The following is a 24,167-nucleotide window of genomic DNA, read 5'->3' as shown; positions in this document are numbered from 1 at the left end:
TATAACACAGGCCATAGAACTCCCCCCAAATAATTCCTAGCACATATCTTTTAGAACAACATCCAATCTTGATATAAAAATTTTAAGTGACAGAGAATCCACCATGACCCTTGGTAAGTTCTTTGAGTGTTTAATTACCCTCAGTGTTAAAAAGTTACATCTAATTTCCAATCTGAATTTGTCTATCTTCAGCTTCGAGACATTGGATCGTGTTATGCCTTTCTCTGCTAGATTGAAGAACCTCATATTAAATATTTGCCCTGAATGTTGGTACTTATAGACTGTAATCAAGTCACCCTTTAACCTTTGCTTTGTTAAAATAAATAGAGGGAGCTCCTTGAATCTATCAATGTAAGGCAGGTTTTCTATTCCTTTAATTATTCTCATGGACCTTCCCTGAACCCTCTCCAATTTTTCAACACCCTTCTTGAATTACAGACATCAGAACTGGACACAGTATTCCACCAGCAGTTACACCAGTGCCAAATACAGAGGTCAAATAACCAGTCTACTCCTACTCGAGAGTTTATGTGTCTAAGGATGGCATTAGCCCTTTCGGCTGCAGCGTCACAGTGGGGGTTCATGTGCAGCTGACACTCAAACCTTTTTCAGAGTCATTGCTTCCCAGTAGCAAGTCACCCATCCTTTAAGTACAGGCTACATTCTTGTTTCTAGATTATATGTTTACATTTAACCATATTAAAACACATATTATTTGCTTGTGTCCAGTTTACCAAGTGATCCACATTGCTCTGTGTTAGTGACCTGTCCTCTTTGTTATTTATCACTCCCACAATTTTTGTGTCATCTTATCAGGAATGATTTTATGTTTTCTTCCAGGTCCAATAACAGATCCCTGAAGGATTGGAAACACACCCAATCGATGATGATTCCCTATTTACAATTACATTCAGAGACCTATTAGTTAGCCAGCTTTTAATCCATTAATGTGTGCTAAGTTAATTATATATAATTCTAGTTTTTTAAATAAAAAATGTAAATGTTTCCATACTCTGTAATATCTCATACATAGTTATAATATCCAAGAGTTTAGTCTGTCTCTGCATTCCAGCTGTTATGATACGGCTAAACAGTCTCTGATTTTATTGGAAATGTTTAAAAATCCATATCAATTCGCAAATCAAATTATAGGACAACCAGCTCATCTTAAAAAGGTTTAATCTGAAATTCTTATTATTGTAAATGGCTTGAATGGACTAAATTAAAGTTGACTTCCTCTTTCAAGGCAATTTAAATATAAACAGGTTAACTTCATATGAAAAAAAAGAGAAAGGGGGACGATAAAAAAAAGAGGAGGACTGGAGAGAAAAGAGAAACATGGGAAAGAAAGAACTAAGGCTAGGGGCAAATAGCAGAAATGTTGTTTTGATCCCAGCTTGTGTTTACCTGTTATTCTGAGCTGCGGCGCTAGTTGCCCCCTGCTATCCCAGCATGGCAGCTGTGCAAACTTCACTTTATAGCCTGATATTTCACATGTTCAGTTGGCATTTAAGCTCCATGAGCCTCCTCTTGAGTGAATTAATGAATATACCAAACAGTTGTCTCTGGAATGGTAGGAGTCCCATAAAGGTCAAGTCCTTATCTTCCAAAGCATCGTTAGCTCATAATTAAAAAAGAAAACTCAGTGCTGATAGCATTACCAAAACTAAAACACCATTTACTCCCGTTATTTTTTCTGATCACAGCCTTATAAATACGAGGGGGGCCAGGCAGGGGTGTGTTGGAGGGCACTAGATCATAATTAGGTTACAGTAAATCCTTTTTGATGTCCCCCTCCTTCAATCCCTTTAGCAGTATAGAGCCTGATTCAATCCACAGAAACCACCATGTGAGGGACGTGTACGAGTCAGGACCGGCAGCCGAGAAGAAGGTTGGGCCAAGGCGATGGCATTATCTCTCTTGCCCTGGGAGATTTTAGAGACTGAGATATAGCTGAGCTTATCAACATCCACTAACTCATGCCCTCCTCTGTGTTATGGCACCTCCTCCAGGGGCAGGTTCTAAGGCACTGGCCAAGAAAGGAACCTCTGTTAGCATTGCTCTGTCGGCAACTTTGGTGTCAAGAGGCCAGAGGGGACTAAAAAGCAACATTAAACAGTCCAGAAACATAAGACCAAAGTACAAGGCCCACCCTGGCAGCTTTCAGGGGATCTGCCTGTTTTGGGGAGAAAACTATCTGTTACTTCCAGACTTGAGTGTGCCAAATCCCACCTACAAGGGGAGAATGCGAAGGAGACAATGCAGCATTTCCGGTCCCTTACATGTAAGTAGCTCTGTAGAGGAACAAATGCTCCTGTGAGAACATGGAATTATCTGATGGTATTTTGGCACTTCTGTTTTCAGTCGTGAGCAGAACCAGGACCCAAAAAAATGATGTGGACAAGTGGCAGGGCATATTTGGTAATGAACTTTTATCTATGCTCAGTAACATGTAATTTCAGTCTCATTGTAGTGCAACTGCACTGGATTTGTGGAGCTACACGGATGTGAAGCTGGAGTGGATCAGGCCCTGATTCTAAGGAAAGGCAGAGGTTCCATCAATTTTTATTTTATACGAATGGATTATCCCATCCCTTCTTACCATAGGAAGATGAATAAATTGCATTTTAGTTGAGAAATTCAGAGATGCTCGTAGATAGTAGATATCTGATGTGTTTGCATTTCCCATTTAATGGAGGGTGAAACAATAAATATTGAGCTGAGAATTGTATAGCTTTTAAAATAGTTTTATAGTATCCCTGCAGCCCTACTGGCTTTGGTCATTCCTTTGTTATCCATGAACAGTATCCCTAGGAGTAATAGCATATCAGCAAAGACCAAATTATTTAGAATCTTATCTATGAAGATTTTTATCCTCTAATATACTGGTATTTTCTTAGGTCCCATTGTTTGGCTGGCCTCTGAAATGTGCGGAAACAGCTATGAAAGGAATGGCTTGATAGCATTTAATGGTATTTATAACTCTATATTTTCAAATAATCTTTTTGTGGTTTATTTCCTGTTTTCTCCATTACACTGAAGTCTGTACTGGAGTGTAGCTCATCAGTCAAGTTGGCTGGCTCTGAAAGGGAATCACCTTTAACCTTCTGTCTTAAAGTAGTAGGGTCACCTGAGTTTCTATGTGAGATTTTCTATTAGTGTTGCTTTTGGAATCCATTATATCACATAGCCTTTACACACCTTCTGTCACAAATATCACCAGTACTACTGAGACAACTTACTGAATCTTTGAGCCCGAGACTGGAAAGGCCAATGTCATGTAGAGAAAGTACTTATTCAAACAATGTATGCTAATGCAGCTATTTGAAAGTCTCTGATTAACACAGCAGGAGTGTGCTGATTTTAATATTCTGCATTCTGAAAACCAGTCATCACTGGATAAAGATTCCAATGTTGATTAAATTTTGACAAGAGCCCCTAATGCCTCGCTAAAGAGGACTCAGACAATCAGTCTTGCAACCCTCATCAAACTGAGCTTGCGAAAGTTTGGCAAAAAGCTGTGTGAGCCCAATAGGTTTATTAGTGCGCCCTGCAACTTTTTCCCTATGGAGCCAGGAAGGACTTATAGAAATGCAGTCCCACTTGTGACAATGACTCCAGGACAGAAACTGCCCTCATCACCTTGCGGTTGGAACTCTGGTTTCTGACTCCAATTGCCATAGTGATAAGATCCTACATCATCAGTAAGTAGCCTATGGAGGATGGGAAAGAGCACCAGATATTTTCACAACTAATTAAAACACAAGGATTTTCCCCTGATGGATGGGGAATGAAAGAAGCAAATGCAGAGAAGAGGCAGTTCTGATGCTAGGGAGAGGAATGGCAGGTTCAGCCAGAGTGCTCAGATGTAGCTCCAGTCTCTGTTGTTGGCACAAAGGATCTAATACCCATTTTGTCGACTTCTTTAGGGTGGAACCAATGCTCCCATTAATGTAAGTGGTTGACTATGGACTTCTCTGTAAAGTGTCCTGTATTCAGTTCAGCAGGGAGGTGTTACAGCTGTCTTTGAGTCTGAAATTGAGAAAGGCCACCTTCAATAAAACAATCCCCCATATTGACAGTTGCAGAGCAAAAGTAACAGAAAACCAGTCCAGATAAGAATTATTGCTGTTATTATGTTTTCATATGTGATACATGGAATAACTTTCAACTCCTAACTCTACTGATGAAAATAACGTTGTGGCCTGCTCACCTCTATTGGTGAAAAAGCTCCTCAAATCTTCATCGGTGTGGTTTCCTTTACAGCCGCCACTGGGGAACAAGGTTTGCTCTTTCCTGCTGCTGTAAAAGTGACATGCTCTGATCTGCTCAAACCAGAGGATCTTGTGGTATCTGTGGAGGACCAGTACCTCCATAATGTCACTTGCCTTCCCTTGGCTCCCGTGACACTGGTAAACCAAGTGCTAGCTCTGTCCAAGACCGAAGGCGTTAGCTAAGAATTGATAATCTCATAGCTGGAAACCAAACCAACTCACCTGTATGTTAGTTTTGTTCAAAATAGGTATTGGTCTTATAGAATGAATGTAGTGTTTAGACTCTCTGAAATGCTTGCTAGTTAATCTCACTTGTAATGTCTGTATTCCATGCTATAAGGAAATATGTACATTTTGCTTTACAATTTTTAAAATCTTTGCTCTGAACTTGTGAAAACAGGCATCTTCCCCCCTTCCCATTCATGAGGTAAAGTGGGATTAAATAGGCCATTAAGGAACATCACAACAGAGAGGATTGGTGAGTGGCTGTATCACACCTTGGAAATGTTACATGCAAGGGAGCTCGTCTCATAGACTGGAAGATGAAGGCTGTGTCTGTGATACAGACCTTACAGCGGCATAGCTGTGCCACTGCAGCTACCCCACGGTAAGGTCTCCTATGTAGCTGCTCTATGCTGGCAGGAGAGCTCTCCCGCTGTCATAATTTAATTACCCCCAATGAATGGCGGTAGCTATGTCTATCCCGCCAACATAGCGCTGTCCACACCAGTGCTTTTGTTGGTGAAACTTATGTCGGTCGGGGTGTATTTTTTCACACCTCCTGACCGACAAAAGCTTTGCCGACAAAAGAGCCGACAAATCCTAAATGTAAAAAGTAAAACAGGGTCACAAGAGAATTGTTCATCTCTTTGCTGTTTGAGGTCTCACTGGGCCTTAAACTAAGGCAGAGATCCCAAGCGGCTGCCCCGGGGTCTGCCCTGAAAGACATTTTGAATTGGCAGATTACCACGTCTCTGTCATCTTCAGGAACCATAGATGATAACTCATGTGTGTGTGTATGCTTGCTTGCTTTAACCAGTAAATAACTCTTTTATATCCTTTTCCTAGTTAATAAACCTTTATATAGTTTATTACAGGATTGGCTACAGGCATTGTCTTTGTTGTAAGATCTACAGTAACAATTAATCTGAGGTAAGTGGCTGGTCTCTAGGGACTGGAAGCAACCTGAAAGTTTTTTGAGACCATTTATCACTAAGTCCAGCTTGCCTGGGTGGCCAGATAGACAGGAGAGCCTAAGGGGACTGCCTGTGACTCCATGGTAAGACTGATATAGTGATCCAGGAGTTCACATTTATTACAGGGTTGGTGAAATCTAATTATAGAACATACAACCAGTTTGGGGTGTCAGCCCTCTTTTTGACAGTCTGCCCTGAGGTAGGCACTCACAGTCATGAGCCACTCAGACAATGTGAACTTGGCAGCATAGTTTTCAGGAGCTCTTGTGTCAGCCACTTCCCTGAGAACCAGCTCCGGGGGCTCCCCAGCCTGAAAAGAAAGCAATGCTGCTAGAATCCACCTTTATTTGTCTGATAAAGTCTTGCAGGTTTGGTGTGGGGAGAGTTGCAGTGAAGAGTAAGAAGAGTGACCCAATGATAATGGCCCAATGTCAACAATCTCTCACACCTCTGCATTTTTGGCTGAGATGGGAAATCTGTTTCCAGCCCAATAGAAAATAAGAAGTACAAGAGACCCAAAGATAAACTTCAGATGAGTATCCCAACTTGTGGATCCTTATCCAAACCAAACATTCTAAAGTCCTTATTTTATCCCGACCTGTGTGTCCATCCCTACAGAGGATATAAATCAAGCAAACTGGCTGATAGCACTTGAGATGGTATTAGTTATAGTTGGTGCTACACAGCCTTATCACAAACTACATATTTTAGGGGAGATTTTTGATGTAATTTGTTGTAGATTTTTTTTAAATCTACTTACTAGCAGAGGCAAATTAAAATCATTCAGCAAAAGCCCTTAATTCAAAATAATAAAACCTTAATGTCCATATATATGACTTTCCACTTGGTAGTGTTTCATTTTGAAGGTGTACCCATATGTTTCCATCTGCAGAAAAGAAGAGGGCCACTGGGATTCACATCTTCACTTCATTTCTCTGGGCACCTCGGACTCAACGTTCTCACTGGGCTGCACACCATCTCTTGTTAAAAAACATATCACAGTATTCTTCAGCAATGGTCCCAAACATTTCAGCTCACAGTAACGTTACTATAGTGATCTGGACCATTACTCTAATACTGCAATATCTTTTTATAAAAAATGGGCATTTGATATTGTATGGAATCCTCAAAAAATGAAAACAAAAAACAAAGCACCAACAAAGGGCTGGGGGGTCGTACACAGAGACAGAGCCCAGATGCTCCTGCTCCAAAAGGACTCCTGCCTTTAGGGGAGCAGTTCTGGGAGAGCAGTCCATTAACATACATTTTGATTCTTGTCCCCTGGTGCAACACTTTCACCACTGTTCACGTTGGGTTTTTGACAGTAGCTACTGAAATCAATAACTACCTATTCTGTATGGCACCACAACGTCTCTTCTGACTAGTCTTATGAGGCTGAGGTGGATCCTGAATCATAGTTAAAACATACCACTGCTCCAGCCCCTAGTAACTAAAATCTGTCAAAATCATGCACCTTAAGAGGTGATTTCTGTGCTTCTTGCAATGCAGCTGCATATGTCTCCTTCTAGTAGCAGAGTGCTTTTTTATTGTAAGCTCTTTGGGGCAGGGACATTGACTTATTTTTGATGTGTATTGTGCCTAACACACTATGGGTGCTCCTATAAACAAGCAAATAATAAAGGCAAAATTCATAGTTTTTGTTTGGTACCTGATATGTTTTGCTCAATTTTTTTGGCTTCTGGCTCTGCATTTTCTCTGTATTTTTGCATTGTTCTTCATATTTTGAGGCATAAAATATACTGTGGTCTTTTCTTATTTGCTTGCGAGTAAGTTAGTTGAGTTTTAATCAGTTATTCTTACAGTGTACAGTTGCTAACACATTTGAAAGTCCAGTCAATTTCTTAAGCTATATTAGCTTAATGAGCCATATATAGGCCCCCATAGTCTTTGTATTTATATGGCAATTTCCTGATTAATCCTAATTAATGACACATCAGTGCACATTTGAAGTGAATGATGAAAATGATCAGTCAACCCTGCTAATGAATGCATTCCCTCTAAAGCAATACCCAAGCCAGGAGTCAGAGAGGGAGAAGCTGGGTAAACATGTTTGTGTTTCTGTTTTCTGCTACAGCAAGTAGAAATCAAGCAGTGTTTGTTTTTAAGTTGCAGGAAGCCCCAACAGATTTGACTGATGGTTTCTGCTTTTCTGGTCTTTTTTTAAAGCTGCTTCCTAACTAATTTAAGAATGGAAGCTGATAGTCAGTGAGGAGCTTGAGAAAAAGGGAAATGCAGACTGCCCTAGAAACCAGCAGAGAAGAATGCATTTAGATATAGGTCAGATGAAAAGGGGCAATTTGAAGACCAAATCTTTCAAAAATCTTCAACAGTATCTTAAGAGATCACTCTTGCTATTATATTCTCAGACTGGTAGCAAATGAATGGGAAGAGTGGTTATGGTAACATTTGCCTAGTGGGAGCTGCTCAAAGGGAGAAGGTCGGGCTGGGGAATTCAGTGATATTTTATATACTAGAACTCTGACTTCCACTTATGCAATCTGCCATTCCTACTCTTCCACTGGGAGTATGAATAATGTGAGCACAACAATAAGAGCTTCTCTGCCAATATTCTGCACTTCCCTAGCATCTTGTAGTTAAGAATCTCAAAGTACCTTACCAACACTCATTAATTCTTACAATATTCCTGGACGGTAGGTATATATTACTAATATGGTTCTTAGTGACAGAGCCAGGAAGACCACCTGCCTCCCAGCCACTTGTCGAATTGTCTGTATTCATTATGGTAGTCAGAATTGAATTTAGGTAACTTCCTATTATTCTCCAGTTCTTCCATAAACAATCTGTGTAACAAAGTGGCTAAATTTATTTTGATCCCCTCTTATATCTGGGTTACAGAGGATGTAAGCTACCACTGCCACCAGCCGCCACAGTTCAGGGCAACTGTGACCCTAACAACCCCGCAATGTCAAAGTGCTCACTGTTCTGTAAAGACAAATTTTAGAAGGCCTGACACTACACGGTTGTCATAAATTTTATCCAAAAAGGAACTTGTAGGGTATCAAAAGAACACTGGTGAGTTTCTGGTCATTAATATTATTGTGTGATGTATCTATGGTTAGTATGTAAAGAGTTATGTATTTGTGCTGGAAATGTGTGTCTAAAATCTGTTCAGACCAAACAATCTGAGTAGAGTGGATGAACAGGTTTGCCTTAGCCAAGGAAATGTGGATTTATCAGTCTGCCTGAGCCAAGCTTTGTAAGCCAGAGACAATGAAAGAACAGCTGCATCTAAGATGAAGCAATCAAACCAATGGAAAAAGCTAATTGACAAGAGGATGAAAAAGGGACATGGATCCTGCACCCTGAGAAACAAGCAGGATGAAAGAAAAACTTTTTCTGGGAGGTTCCTTTCCCAAACACATTTCAAAGGTTTCTTGAGCCATAAGAAGAGGGGTAACAGACATTGAGGTTATCCATCACTTGGGGGACAAAGCGGTCAGCACTTTTAGGATCTGTGAATGGTGGATCACTGCAGCCATGTGGATTGAGGACTATGAAAACTGGCTGTAACTGAGAAATTGCCTGAGGCCAGGATTGTAATCTGTTAAATTTTAGACACTAATAAACATGTTTTATTTGTAGCCATTTTCTGTTTCTATTATTCTTGCTTACTCCCATGTAACTCCCCTGGTCTTTAATACATTTATTTTTTTATTTTACCATTCAATCACATCAGCGGAATATCTTAAAGTAAAGTGTGGTTCCTCAGCTAAACTAACAGGCTGGTGTGCCTCTCTCTCTGGAGGCAGCGGATTTGGTAATTTCTGGGATTGCCCAGTGGTAGGGGCTGGGTACTGCAGAGGAACTCTTTTCCAGGGTTCGGAAATGGGGGTTCACTGACTGTTACCTATAAGGCAAGGTTAAGACTGGCAGCATCTCAAGGAGTTTGCTAGTGAGGTGGACAGAATAAAGCAGCAGGGAGATAACACACAGTTTAAACGCCAACAAAGCTGTCTCTTGGTGAGGCAGAAGGGGAACAAAATGGCTTACAGTTTTGTATGCCCCAAAAAAGTGTCACAGCAACTACACCAGTATTCCCCCTCTCTGGTCTGCCAAGGACACCCACTCTAGGCTTCCAGCTCCTCAGCCTTTCTTGGGTGGAGACCCATGTCTCTCTCCCTCTTGACCAGGGTTTTTCCAGGTTGCTTTGAAGTTTCCTGCCTACACTGAGTTCCCCAGCACATCAGGCTGCTCTAAGTAGCCTGCTTTTCTTTTTCCTCAGAGGCTATAAAAAGCATAATTGCCACAGTTAAAAGTTACCACACAGCCCTTTCTAAGCAAGCACATTTATTCTTAAGATGAAAGCATCAGAGAGAAAACATATTAAAAACTATTACAAAAATCCTGCATGCATGCTAATTACCAGAGATCACCTCCAACACCAATGATGGGTCTGGCAGGTGATCAGTCCTTCAAACCCCACACAGGGGTTTTTCTGTGGTTACAAGTTCATGATAGCTGTTAGCTCAGAACAAGAACACCCATGAATCTGTGAGTCATTCCTTTATACAGTTGGTCCTTTTGATTTTGGAACCCTGGGACCAGGTAATCATCAATCACCCTTTCCTTAGGGCATAGTGTCAAAGGGAATAGTTTTTGCATAGCCAGGATGGGGTGGGTGGGGGATTTGTATTCACCTCCCACTAGATCAGGGGTCGGCAACCGGTGGCTCGCGGCTCGCCAGGGTAAGCACCCTGGCGGGCCGGCCCGGTTTGTTTATCTGCTGCGTCGGCAAGTTCGGCCGATCGCGGCTCCCACTGGCCGCGGTTCGCGGTCCCAGACCAATGCGGGAGGCAGGAAGCGGCACGAGCCGAGGGATGTTCTGGCCGCGGCTTCCTGCCTCCCGCATTGGCCTGGGACCGCGAACCGTGGCCAGTGGGAGCCGCGATCGGCCGAACTTGCCGACGCGGCAGATAAACAAACCGGGCCGGCCCGCCAGGGTGCTTACCCTGGCGAGCCGCGAGCCACCGGTTGCCGACCCCTGCACTAGATAGTTCTCAGGAAATCCACTTCACTTGTATTGTCCAAAAAGTTCATTTTTGTAAGCCAGATTGTTCAATATAAACCTTTCATCATTCAGGCCCACAATAATACATATAATACAATGGATTCCAAAGACACTTAAATGTAATTAAATAATATCTCCCAAAGAGATTACAGGAAATTGCCATATCTGTCAGAACAGCCAGTGGAGTTACACCTTTAGCTCATGTGAAAGGCCTGTACTTGTTGGCATGGAAAGTCACAGGTAGACCTGGGCAAAATTTTTCATCCAAAACTATTTTTCAGCAAAAAATGCAGATTTGGCAACTTCATTTCATGAATTCATTTGGGTTTCATTGAGTAGAAGAGCCTCTCCCCAAAACAATCTGAAAGAGCCTAAATATTTTGTTTTGGCATTTTCAAGATGAAACATTTTGATTTTTGGATTCAAAATAACTTCGGAAATTCCCTTCAAATTTATTTTTAAAAATTAAAAAGTGTAAAAGAACACGCAAAATATAAACACATTTTATTTTAGTTGAACTCAATATTTTGTTGGACTCAAAATGGATTTCTTTTCACTTTTCCATTCACTGACAATTTTAAATAAATTCAATTTCATTTCAACCCCAAACATTTTTTCTCCCATATTTTTCAGAATTGCCAATGAACAACAAAAATCCCTTACTCACACAGCTCTGATCACAGGTTCGCTCCTACTTGATGGCCAATGGTAGGGTGTCATTACAGTTTCATACCAGTAAGGCATGAAGCATAGCCTCTCAGAAAGACAGCTGAAAGATTACAAAGCAGATACAATGAAAAAGGCTTTTCCATCAAGCTGACATCAAAGGCTAATTTTAAGCCTTTTGAAGATTTTTCTACACACCACATAATGAACTGCTTTTAATCTCTTCTTCTGAAGTGGGGCACAGTTGTACTTCCCACGCACTTTAAAGCTTTCCCCAAAGCAAGTCCTGTGCTGTTCTCTCTTGCACCATGACGTGTTCTTTTCCTAGGATGAAGCATATTATCTTCTTCTCATTACTGTGTTATACCTGGCTGCACATCCTAATGGGAGAGCGACAGGACTTGGCCTTTTCAATCCTGTTCATGATACACCACTGCCTTTGTCTGAGGCAGCCATATATATGGGTCTCATGACAGTCCTGCTGCAATCCTAGTCCTTTCTCTGGCTAAAGAAATGAGCAACAGTGTTATTAATATTATAATAGGTTATTTGAAGAGCTGGTAAAGAAAAACGTGTTTTCAGAAAAAGCATTAGAAAGAAGTGACAATTTTTCATTTTTTCCCAAAACTTTGTGGAAATGTTCTGGTTGTTTTTTTATGGCAAACCAAAAACTTAAAAAAATAAAATAATAATAAATACAAGGTTTTATTTTTCAGTTTTTCATTGAGAAAATAAAAAAATCCTTTCATTTCCAAACAAAGGCCTTTTCACATTAAAAATCAAGTTTGATTGAAATGTTTTGATTCGCTGTAGTTATTTGTATTGCAGTAGCACTTAGAAACCCAAACAAAGATAAGGCCTAGACCATTGTTCTAGGCTCTGTACAAATACATGGCAAAAGACACTCCCTGCCGCAATGAGCTCACTGTCTATGGAAAAGTAACAATACTCTCCACTATGGTGCAATACCAACATTCTCAGAAGACCAGCACAGGACATTCTGTATAGTTCCCTAAAACTCCAAACCACACCTACAAGGTGCATTATTGAGCAGTCATGGCCATCACAGCTTCCTCCTATCTTTCTCTTAGTTCCACACGGTAAAAAGTCAGCTTCCCAGAGTATTGTTCATCTAATGAAGGAGACATATTCTCAGCTGCCATTGGGACAAAATGTAAAAGCAAAATCTCCTGGCCTGTCTCCCTGGGGTCTGTATCCTCAATATTGAGAATGTAAATACTGTGTTTTTAAGGCTCTATGTATGCGACTCTGCTCTAGTGGAGAGCAGGTGTGACTGACCCTGCTAATTTATACTGTTGCAAGCTCCCTTTTGTCTACATTAGGGGGTCTGCACCTAATTAGTTACACTGGTGAAAATTTTCCTAATCTAGACAAGTCCTTTGTGTGATCTGATTTCAGATTTTATTAAAAAGTCACAGTTTATAAATAAAAGACCAAAGGGGCCTAAATTTCACCTTTGACATTTATATTCTTTCTATACTTACACATAATTATTATATGACCCCATTTGATGGCAAAACTCTCATTGATGCCAATGGGGCCAGGACTTCACCCCAAGCAGGAAGCGGAATTATTGACTAGAAGTAAAGGGATGGGTCCTGCGAAAGGAAAGAAAAAATATATAAAAAATTCCTAACATTATGGTCTATTAGACTGTGAAATAGCCTCCCAAGAGAAAGAGTTGAAGTGTCTTTGCATGAGTCATTTAAAATTGGCTTGGAAAAAATTACTGACAATATACTGCAGGGTACTGGATGAACTAATAGGTCTTTTTCATCTCTAACTTTTACAGCTCTGTGATAATAAAAGACATAGAAATCAATTCTTTCAAATGATTCAAGGGATTGCTTTGCTTTAGGAAGCTAAAAATATGCCTCTTCACTTGGTCATGTGCCTTTAAGGTGACATTCTAACAAACTGCATTCAATTATCCCTAATTTGAAAAACTGAACTATCCTTTTCCACATTCAAATGATTTCACACATTTTTGACAGAACTTTTTTCTTAGACAATTTGCATCTTAGCTGAAGGAGAGGTGGGGTGAGGGCTGCTTCTGTTGTAGTGTAACTGGGAAGAATAAACATTAAGCATAAATTTGTATATTTTTAAAAAGAAATAATGTGATTACTGAGAAGGCAGTTTTGTATACATACTAATGATTTGTTCTAAAAAGCAAATACTGGTAATTGGATATTTCTACAACCTTCTACTACTGCTGAATAAAAAGGAAAGTTTTTTACGGCATTTATTTTTAAAAGTACATGTAGTAGCCACTTTAATTTATAAAGTACATCATACACTAGCCATGTTGGTTTTACTGAAAAGAATGGTCACTAATTTAATGAAAGCAGCAAAGAATCCTGTGGCACCTTATAGACTAACAGACGTTTTGCAGCATGAGCTTTCGTGGGTGAAGGTATTCACCCACGAAAGCTCATGCTGCAAAACGTCTGTTAGTCTATAAGGTGCCACAGGATTCTTTGCTGCTTTTACAGAACCAGACTAACACGGCTACCCCTCTGATAATTTAATGAAGGAAGCAAATGTGAGAAGTCAAAAATTTAGTTTGGGTAATGAAGAAATTGACCACACTGAACCCTTTGGAGACTAGGGGCTAAATCCTGGTTCCAATGACAAAACTCCCATGCAATGGGGCCAGGATTTCACTAAGAGTGGGTAGGTAGATAGATTAGGGAGATTATCCTTAACATTAATTTGTATGGCAAAGTGGAACATCTAACAAATTTTTCAAGTTAAACCATTTATTTGATTTGTGCCAGTTCAAAATATACACAGAAGTTCAAAATACTTTGGCTTACCTTCACTCCTTTGGAGTCATATTGGTTTATTTCTTTTCTACAAAGAAATACTAGAACTAATAGACCAGTCTATAATTAAATTGCTAAACTGCTCCTTCTAGTGGTACAATAGTAGCCCTGCATTGTTCTGAACTCTGAATACAAGAAACAAACAAATAATATATAAAAAATGATGAATTGAAAATTAGCTAATATACTTGGGTATCTTGGACACTTTTGTTACTTGAAAGGAAACAGATGTGCACTTGAAAGAACATAGATATTCTTCTTAATTTTTATGTTTTATCCTTAATAACTATGCAGAAAGAGCAATTAGGCAAGCTCAGCATAATAATATAACCACTATATATTTTGTATATAACAGAGAAAATGTAGTGATGGGCTGTAAAGAGAGAGCTAAACATATAAATACCAATTAAAGGCTTACATGGCAATGTACTTCAGAATTCGGCCCCATTTTAACCAAGCAGGTAAGCACATGTTTGTATCCATTCATATTTAGCACATCACTTAAGCATGTCCCTATGTCCCATTGACCTAAAAAAGATCTAAACATATGCTTAAAGTTAGGCATGTGCTTAAATGCTGTGATGACTAGAGATGGATGGCTGAATTGGAGTCTCTCTCCAGACTCCAAACACAATTAACTCTTTTGTTTTCTTTGCTGATCAGGATGTGGTAATGGATAAACATCTTAGACGTCTTAAAGAGAGAAGTTGAGTGAGGTAGTATCTTTTATTGGACCAACTTCTGAAGAACTGCTCTGTGTAGCTCAAAACCTTGTCTCTTTCACCAACAGAAGTTGGTCCAATAATAGATGCTACTGTCCTCATCCACCTTGTCACTCTAATACTACAACACTGGAAACAACAATTAAAAGTCTAGAGTCCCTCTTCAATAGTATGAGAGCAGATACCTTTACTGGCCTTGGGTTGAACCAGTGGTGGGCAACCTGCATCCCGCAGGCCACACGCAGCCCATCAGTTTGCCGTTCCCGGCCACTGGGAGCTGCGGGCGGCCATGCCTGCAGACAGTCAATGTAAACAAACTGTCTTGTGGCGCACCAATGGATTACTCTGATGGGCCACGTGCGGCCCGTGGGCCACAGGTTGCCCACCACTGGTTTGAACCATTACAATATCCTAAATGTATTCCAAGGCGCATGCCTTAGGTACCTTTTACAGTTATATTGACAATCTATTACAGAAAATAGTCATATTTTAAAAGGGACTGAACCTATGGTAGCAAGGCTACAAATGGTTAAAATAGCAAACTAGGGTTTAAGCAAACTAATAAATCAAATGGTTAAAATGACAAACTAGGGTTTACGCAAACGATTTAATAAATCCTTTAGCTATCCCTTTCATTTTTAGGATCCCTCTCATGTTCTGCACATTTGAAGTCATGCCACAGCTACTGAACACACCTGTCTATTATTTGAAGATGAACTTCACACGCACTGTACAGATATTATGGACCAAGGCAACCTAATATGGCTGGGCCTCTGATGCTGTCTTCTGTGTCTCAGGCTCAATGTGGCAAGTCCATTACTGTTTCTTCAAAAGTAATTTCAAAATGCAAATACATTTGCTAACAGATTCTTGTCTCAGAAAGATTGTCAATTTCCTGGCCCCGTGCACATTTATTTTTCATACAGAATGAAATATGGGGCAGAGATTTATTTGGTGACAGTTATCAGCAGTAACTCAGACTCAACACTGACCTAAATTCTTCTTGCTTAGGAGTGGTGAATTAGAAAATAATGAAGGTGATGTTATTTCTGAAATGCAAAACTTGAAATTGCTGGAATTTATTCAAGTTCCTTGAATATCGGAGAGATCAGGGCCTCTGGGTTTACCGTTCTATTTCTAATAGTGAATTCTGATGTCGACAAATTTGATTCTTTTCTATGTATCTTCATGCTGAATCGGATGCCCTAATAGTGTCTGTCTCTCTCCAATTTTTTTGCAAAAACCTTTACCGAAAAAACATTTTAACCATATTTATGAAAAAACAAAAATTCACAATTCTGTGTTCAGTTGTAGGCTATTGAATTTGTACATGTGTGTTGAGTTCAGGGCCGGCTTAAAGCACAGGCATTATGGATTCTCCATGGATTTGGTGGTATTTATGCTGTCCAGTATGCTGCTGTTTGAAAATCTGGAGAGGTCCAAAATAAAAGCTTGGGACTTAAATGGTTGGGCTTTGAATTTCGCCATAGGTGAAAAAAAAAAGCTGAGATTCCTTTTGCTTCTGTCTCCGGGTTCTCCCTATTTACATGTTTTTAAACCAGCCCCTCTTTCAGAGATGAATCAAAGTAGCTGGAAAAGATTGACTAATTCCAAACCAGCCTAACTTTGATACCTGGAAAGATACTGGAACAAGTGATTAAATAAATAAATTTATAAACACCTAGAGTATAATAGGGTTATAAGGCATAGCCAGCATAGATTTGTCAAGAACAAGTCATGCCGAACTAACTTCTTTCTTTGATAGGGTTACTGGCCTAGTGGATGAGGGGATGTTGTGGAGGTGATACAATCTAGATTTTAGTAAAGCTTTAGACACAGTCTGATATGACATTCTCTTAAGCAAACTACGGTAATACAGTCCAGATGAAATTACTATGAGGTGGGTGCACAAGTTGTTGAAAGACTGCCCTCAGAATGGTTTGCTTCAAAGTGGGGGGCATGTCTATGGGGGTCAATAGGGCTCTGTGCTGGGTCCAGTACTATTCAATATTGTCAATAAGGCTTGGATAATGGAGTGAAGAGTATGCTTATAAATTTTGAAAATAACACCAAGCTGAAAGGAGTTGCAAGAACTTAGGAGAACAGGGTTGGAATTCAAAACAACCTTGATGAATTGGAGACTTGGTCCGAATTCAACAAGATGAAATTCAACCAAAATAAGTATTTAGGAACAAAAAAAACAAATGCACAATTACAAAATGGGGAATGACTGGTGAGGTGGTAGTACTGCTGAAAAGGATCTGGGGGTTATAGTGGATCAGAAATTAAATATGAGTCAACAATGTGATGCAGTTGCAAAAAAGGCTAATATTATTCTGAGGTATATTAATGGAGTGTTGCATTTAAGACACAGGAGGTAATTGTCCCACTTCTACTCAGAACTGGTGAGGCCTCAGTTGGAGTACTGTGTCCAATCCTGGGCAATACACTTTAGGAAAGATGTGGACAAACTGGAGAGAGTCAAGAGGACAGCAACAAAAATGATAAAAGGTTTATCAAACTTGGCCTATGTGGAAAGATTTAGTCTTGAGAAAAGAAGACGGAGGGGGGACCTGATAACGGTCTTCAAATATGTTAAGGGCTGTCAGTAAAGTGGACTGTGATCAATTGTTCTCCGTGTCCATTTGAGGTAGGACAAGAAGTAATGGGCTTAATCTGCAGCAAGGGAGATTTAGGTCAGATATTAAGAAAACTTACTAACTAGAAGGGTAGTTAAGCTCTGGAATAGTCTTCCACATGAGGTTGTAGAAACTCGATCATGGGAGGTTTATAAGAACAGGTTGGACAAACACCTAACTCAGGGGTAGCCTAGGTTTACTTGGCCCTGCCTCAGCACAGTAGGCTGGACTCGATGACTTCTCGCAGTCCCTTTCAGCCCTACATTTCTATGATTTTATGAAACACACAAGCTATTCCAATCCTTGAGTAATCATGAATTTCAGCTTCCTGAGTAGCCTTCAGATCAGTGACTGCAGCCTTCTTTGATAATGTTTTTATTTGGATGGCATAAATTACTGCAGCCAAAGGTAATTAAAGCTCTGTATGTAGCTTTGACATCTCAATAGGAAATACCACCTTGCAGCTCAGAATTTTTAGGGAGAGATATAGATAACAATATGGAAGTCTCCCAGGACCCATGGTACCCTCGGGTAAGTTGATACGCAGACAGTTGTCTCATATACTGTGTCTGAATACCAATAGTTCTCAGATGTCTTTCTTTTGCTGTTTCTCTTCTTTCTCTGCATTTACTATAGTTGGCTAACTGCTGACTTCAGTCTGACATTAGGGATTGTTTTTCCCCACAGGGGTTTGTCTACCTGTCAAAGGCTTCCTTTCAATCTCCAGGGGTGAATGGAACAGAAGACAATGACTGAAGAAAACAAATTGCTCAAGAACATTTCCCACAGTGTTGAGTCTGATACAGAAATACAAATGAGGACTGAGAATTAGCATAGAAACCAAAGAACACCATCACAATGCTATACAGAAACTTCTCACCATAGGAGTAGAAGAAAAGCTTGACTTCCTTGGCATCTATACAGGCAAGGGGCAAATCGTTCTCTTCAATAATATCTACAATATTATTACTGATTTAAACTGATGTGATTGGAATGAATAGTGGATATCAATCAGGAAAAGAAAAATACACAGGTAAAAGTCAGCCTGAGAAGTTATCTGCAGGAAAGCTGAATTATTTTTAAAAATTGATTTAAATTTTTGTAGAGAGGAAATTCAGCGAAGAGCATTTTGAAGAATTACAAATCACATTAAAGGAGAACACTCAGCTCTGTCTCTCTGCAATATATAACTCCACACCAGGAGAACCTAAATTGTCTTTATTTAGATGAAGACATTTGTTGCAAGAACACATTTAATTCATATCTAAATCTGTTGTGGTCCTCTGGAGGCAAGGGAAGAGATGGAGAAGGAGGGTGCAGAACAGGCATAGGCTAGAGAGGTGAAATCTATTCTGATCCCACAGGATCTAATGGTGGCTGGCCCCTGCTTTGGTGTGCGTGTGAGGGATGGGAGAGACCTCTTGCAAAAGGGTGGCAAGGAAAGGTACATGTGGCCCCGCCCCCATGACAGAGGGCGAATAGAGCTGGCCCAGCACTGAGGAGAGAAAATGGTGTATCTTTCTGAGGGCTTCACATCTTCACACCCCTTGTCTAGTGTAAGAGACAGCATGTGGCTGCACTGTCTAGGGAGAACTCCAGGGAATTTGGCTCCCAGGAATAGTGTTCTGCTACTCCTAGTTGTGGTGGCTGATGCATTGGAGGAAGAAGCCAGCTGTGCCTATTCCTTGCCCCTCTCTGTGTACCTGCAGTGGACATGCAGGGAGGCTGTGTGTGGATATGGTTTGTATGTGTTTTACTCCACATTACACCCCTGCGTGGCTGTTTAGGCAAGGCAATGATCTAGTCCAGTGGGATTACGTGTGGAATAAGGTACTACACAATGTAAAGGTGGCAAATCTAGCCCATAGTGAACATTTATAATGTATGGTAATTCAGTGAGAATCTGAAGGGAATTTTAAAGAAAAAGAGCTGAAAATGGAGGTTCTGCTAGCATGGCCTAATATTCTATAATAAAGTATTTTGTTACGTTAATTCATACACACCTTTTAGCTTGAGATATATTGTAGTACAGTGAAATCAGGGAAAAATAATAGAACATGGAAGTATCACATACAGTAGGGGTTTCATATACTGTATGATATTCTGCTAATAGAAGATGTCATCTTACTAATGCAATTTTGTATTATTCATACTTGCATATTGAATTTTCACTTTTCATATTGTAATTTGTATTTGATCTCATTATTATACTTTCCTAGACGGCCATACTCCACTGGGGAATTGTTAGGCTGAGTATTTGGTCTAGTTTTATTTTCCTGCTCATGCTGTTCCGCTCTGAGGTGTTGTTAAGCCGAGAGTTTGATGTTTTATATTTTGAATCATTTGTATACCTCAGAAGGCTCATTATTTGAAAGCGTGGTATGTACATGTACATGTATATATATGTGTGGGTGTTGCTGTAAATAAGGAATATGGATAATAAATTAAAACATGGACACAAAGCTGGGCACCTAAATACATTGTTATGAACTAATTACCGGTAATATTGAAGTAAAAAGTAGGTGCAGGAGCTGACCCCCCTATGAAAATCTGGCCACTTCTTCAGGTCTTAAATATGGATTAAGGTATTTACCTTTAGGTTCTTAAGTTTGAAAAATCTTGGCCTAAGTGTGCAAGTGTATGTGAGTGTATTTTAACCTCTGCATGCACATACACATATTTACACTGCATATTTAATATTATTGTCTCTTCTATGATGCCATTGGGCATTGAAAAAGTGGGAGCTATGAAAAAAATGTAAGTTCTATAGTTTAAAAACTCAGATGAATCAAGATCTGGAGTTGAAACATATTACTATTATTCTTTATATTGTGGTAGAGCTTAGAAGCCTGAACTAGCAGCGTTGTGATGGGTACATTTTTTATTACACTGATAAAATACACATATTAAAACAAATTAATACGAATTGCCTTTTTATTCCTATTACTAAGTATCTATCCCAGACTATCTTGTTTCCTGTAGTCTTCAATGCTTTCTTTTTAAATGGTTCCCTGTATCACCTGTTTTTAGTTCTTTTTGAAGTCTGTTGTTATGTGTATATCTGAATGTGTGTGTGCTTGTATGCGTTATTTATATGGGCACCTCTCTTGTCTCGTCCTTCTTGGATGTCTCTGCTGACTATTTATTTTTATTTCCCTTCTCATCACTGTAACACATTGTCCTCAGACACGGGTAATTGCTAACAAAAGGTAGGATGATACTGGAATGAGACTGCAGTTCTGACAAGTCACGGAATTTGTAAGGGGACATGCGCACCCCCACTGCAAAAGAAGGACTCCAAATAATGACAGACCAGTGAGACCAGTCATTTGAATTAGCAGTGGTTATTATTACTCATGAAATGTTGACCCCCTACCAGGATTGAACTGGAAATCAAGAGCAACCTTTGAGAGATGCAATCTAGTTTTATCAATCAGTTCCTCTCTGCGACTGTATCATTCCTTATCTGTATGCCGTGGCAGACAAGTGGCTCAGATTTCAACTTCCTTGCACAGAGCCAGAAAGTGTGATGAGGCCCAGTATTCTAATTCTACCTCACATACATACTCTCTGATCAGAGAAGATAATTTCCATGGCAAGTAGTGATTTATTGTTATATATTCATTGCGAGAGTTTTAAAAAAAATATCTTGTCTCTTTAAATTGAATCTTATACACTATAGTTCCCTGATAAAATGGTAAAGCACTGGTGGTCAACACTCTTATGAAGACATAACTACCTCATTTATGTCTGTCGTTAATAATCATCATCACTATATTACTGCTTTGCATCTATTTAAGTATGGCACCTTTCACCTGAGAGTCTTAAAATACTTTCCAATTACTAAGCCTCAAAATACTTTGGTGAGGGAGGGAAATATTATTATTCCCCTTTCACAGATGGGACAATAAAGGCACATTGGTGTGCTGGCTGATTTCACTATAGTCATAAACTGAGTGTATCAGTCAGGGATAGACCCCCAGAAGTCATCTGCTCCAACTACAGGAGCCACTACCCTTCCTGCTGCCTGTTTAAAGGAAGGGGTGAACAGTTCAGCCCCACCCAAAGTACATTTTTTGAACTACAGACATCTCTTTCAATTGCATGTGCAGTTGCAGGAGTACCCCCTCAGAAGGGACATTTTCTACACTACATCGTGCACTGATAGTTGTTCAGTTTAGAAACAAAATTACATAGCAGGGAGCCAAAGTATAATCAATGACAGTTACATTATAAAGAAGACTTTTTCCCCATCACTGAAAATATACTCCTTCTGCAAGTGTGACTTCAGTGGAAGTCACGCGTAATTATAGATTCATTCAATGGACTTTGAGTTTAGGCAGCTTGCAATTTTATGGTATCTCTGCTTGTTCTCAACAATAGAGACTTAATTCTGGTCATTTCTGTCAAGGAAGGAAATAAGCTTTTCTTGTTCTCAGTAGATATTTCAGGTACTGTTGGCATGATCTCTGCTTCAGCAGATTGTCTGTGGGCAACTTGGCTTTTTATTAGCTTTTTCCTACAGTTCTGAATGGCTGCCTTTTATTTTAATTTTTCTATCTCCATACTGTATAGTGGACAATAGCATCAGGAAATCCGCTACATTTGGAGAGTGTTCGAAATCAGAACAGAATGATTGTTGCTCTTTGTGTGGGAATGTTAGCTCTGCAGCACATCTGATATATGAGTGTTTGTCTCTCAGCATTGCCAGATGGGTATGAATCCAGGATTTGGAGTGCTAAATTATCACAAGAGCATTGTGAGAATATTGGTTGCTAGTTGGTGGTCTTGCTATTCACCAAGGTGGCTTCTGTTGATGCTTCCTGCTAAGGTCTCCAGAGTTTGCCACTTTTAATTATTTTCACCTTTTATTTTGCCTGGTGTTTGAAGCTTTGAGACCATGACTGTTTCACTTGCTTCAAGCTATATGAAATGATGGCTAGGAAAAAAAGAAACCCTGTTGAACTTAAACTCCACTCAGTGATTTAATCACCATTTTTGCTAATTAAATCAGTCTCCAGCTTTTCCAAGCGCTCTGAAGGATATATTTTTACAAGACTACAATCTGTTAAGAACAATCACATAAATGTTATTCCTGGGGCACTAGAGGGTAGGGGAGATTTAGCTGAAGCAGAAACTGTAAGCCTCCTGCAGAGTCAAGTAAATATTCTCCCATGAGTTGCTTAAGTGTGTACTCTATGCCAGGATATACAGTACTATCAATCACCTTATTGCCTCTTGTTCTTTGATTGTAGCCATAAACCCCAAAAGGACTCATTAGGCATGTTTCATTTTTTATTTCATAGTCTCTGCACTTGGAGGACTTTTAAAAATAAAGGTTTTTGCCTGGGTGAAAGTTTTCTGAAAACATTTTGAAGATCAAACCAATCATCTAATGTACCAGACGGTCTTCAGAGTCTTTCAGCAGGAACAGGATGTGGAAGCAAACTGTGATTTATTCCAGTATTTCCAAATTAAAGGAAAAATACAACAGCTAACAGACAAACAAGTGGAGTGGTTTAATCAGTGGAACGTCATAGTTAACCAAATTGCATCATACAAGTTTAAGCTCTCGAGCCCAGATGGAAGAATAATGAGAACTGAAACTCAAATCAGAACAGGTGATGGATAACCCTAAAATAAGATTTAAGAAAACAGAAAATTGTACATATATAGCAAATATGCATTTATGTGCATTTATAGATACTGTGTGTGTGTATGTGTATATATATTTGTGTATGTGTATATACACACAAAAGTGTGGGGGTGGTATAAAGCTTTATTGGCATGACTTTAACTGCGTTACTCCTTTCCTCTGCTTTGGTATAGAATACTGCTTTTTTAGTCTTGTATTGCTGATTAAAGGTAGGATAAATGGTGCCAGATCCTCAGGTCAATTTCTTTCAATGGAGCACTGCCAATTTACACTAGATGCGGATTTGGTCCTTTGATTAGCAATGCATCAGACTCCAGAATGGTGTCACAGAGTTCTGTATAACAAGTTGCCTGTCTGTGATCTATAAAAAATCAACCAAAGCTTCATCCAATGTTATGTTCAGTAAATGTATATCAAGACAGCACGTTGTTGATTTCCTCTGGAAGAAAGCCATCTGATTTATATAGAGTTCAAATAAATGCCTTGTTAACATTTACAGCCATCTATTGTAGACTTATTCGCTCCTTACATCATAGCAGACCAATGTCAGCAGGAGCTGGATTTAACAAAACTAAGAAGGAATTGGTGCTGGAAAGTTATAATGGTTAAGTTCTTAAGACTCAGTTCTGCAAGCTGCTCCACATGGGTGGACCCTATTCCCATGCAATACCCCATTGACTTCAGTTAGGCTCTGTGTGGATACATGGATCTGCCTGCCTGGAGCTTCTTACAAGATGAAGGCCCTGTGTTGGAAAGGACCAGGAGTTGGATGCTCCCTCTGGAAGGATATTAAGATCCCAGAGGGAGCTGCAAAGATACATTTAAAAACCCCCACAACTATCATGAATCTGTCTCTGTATGAGATAACATCAGAGCTAAAACCATGAGTTCAGCTTCCCTTTATATCATGGCTTCTCCTCTGAATTTTATAGTTACAGAGAAAAGTGGAATCTATCCAGCAAGCTTCTATTTGGGCTGGTCCAGGTGCACCCTACTTTGTAGATACAGATCTTCACAAGGGTGAAGGAACACAATTGCTACTGAGTTTTCTGCAGACTTCATGTATAACAATGAGTACATTTACCTGTACTACACATTAAGTGTGAAATCCATTG

Source organism: Mauremys mutica, chromosome 10 (genome assembly GCF_020497125.1).
Source record: "Mauremys mutica isolate MM-2020 ecotype Southern chromosome 10, ASM2049712v1, whole genome shotgun sequence".
NCBI lineage: Eukaryota > Metazoa > Chordata > Testudines > Geoemydidae > Mauremys > Mauremys mutica.
The sequence above is the reverse complement of the archived record's forward strand: the minus strand, read 5'-3'. Positions refer to the sequence as shown.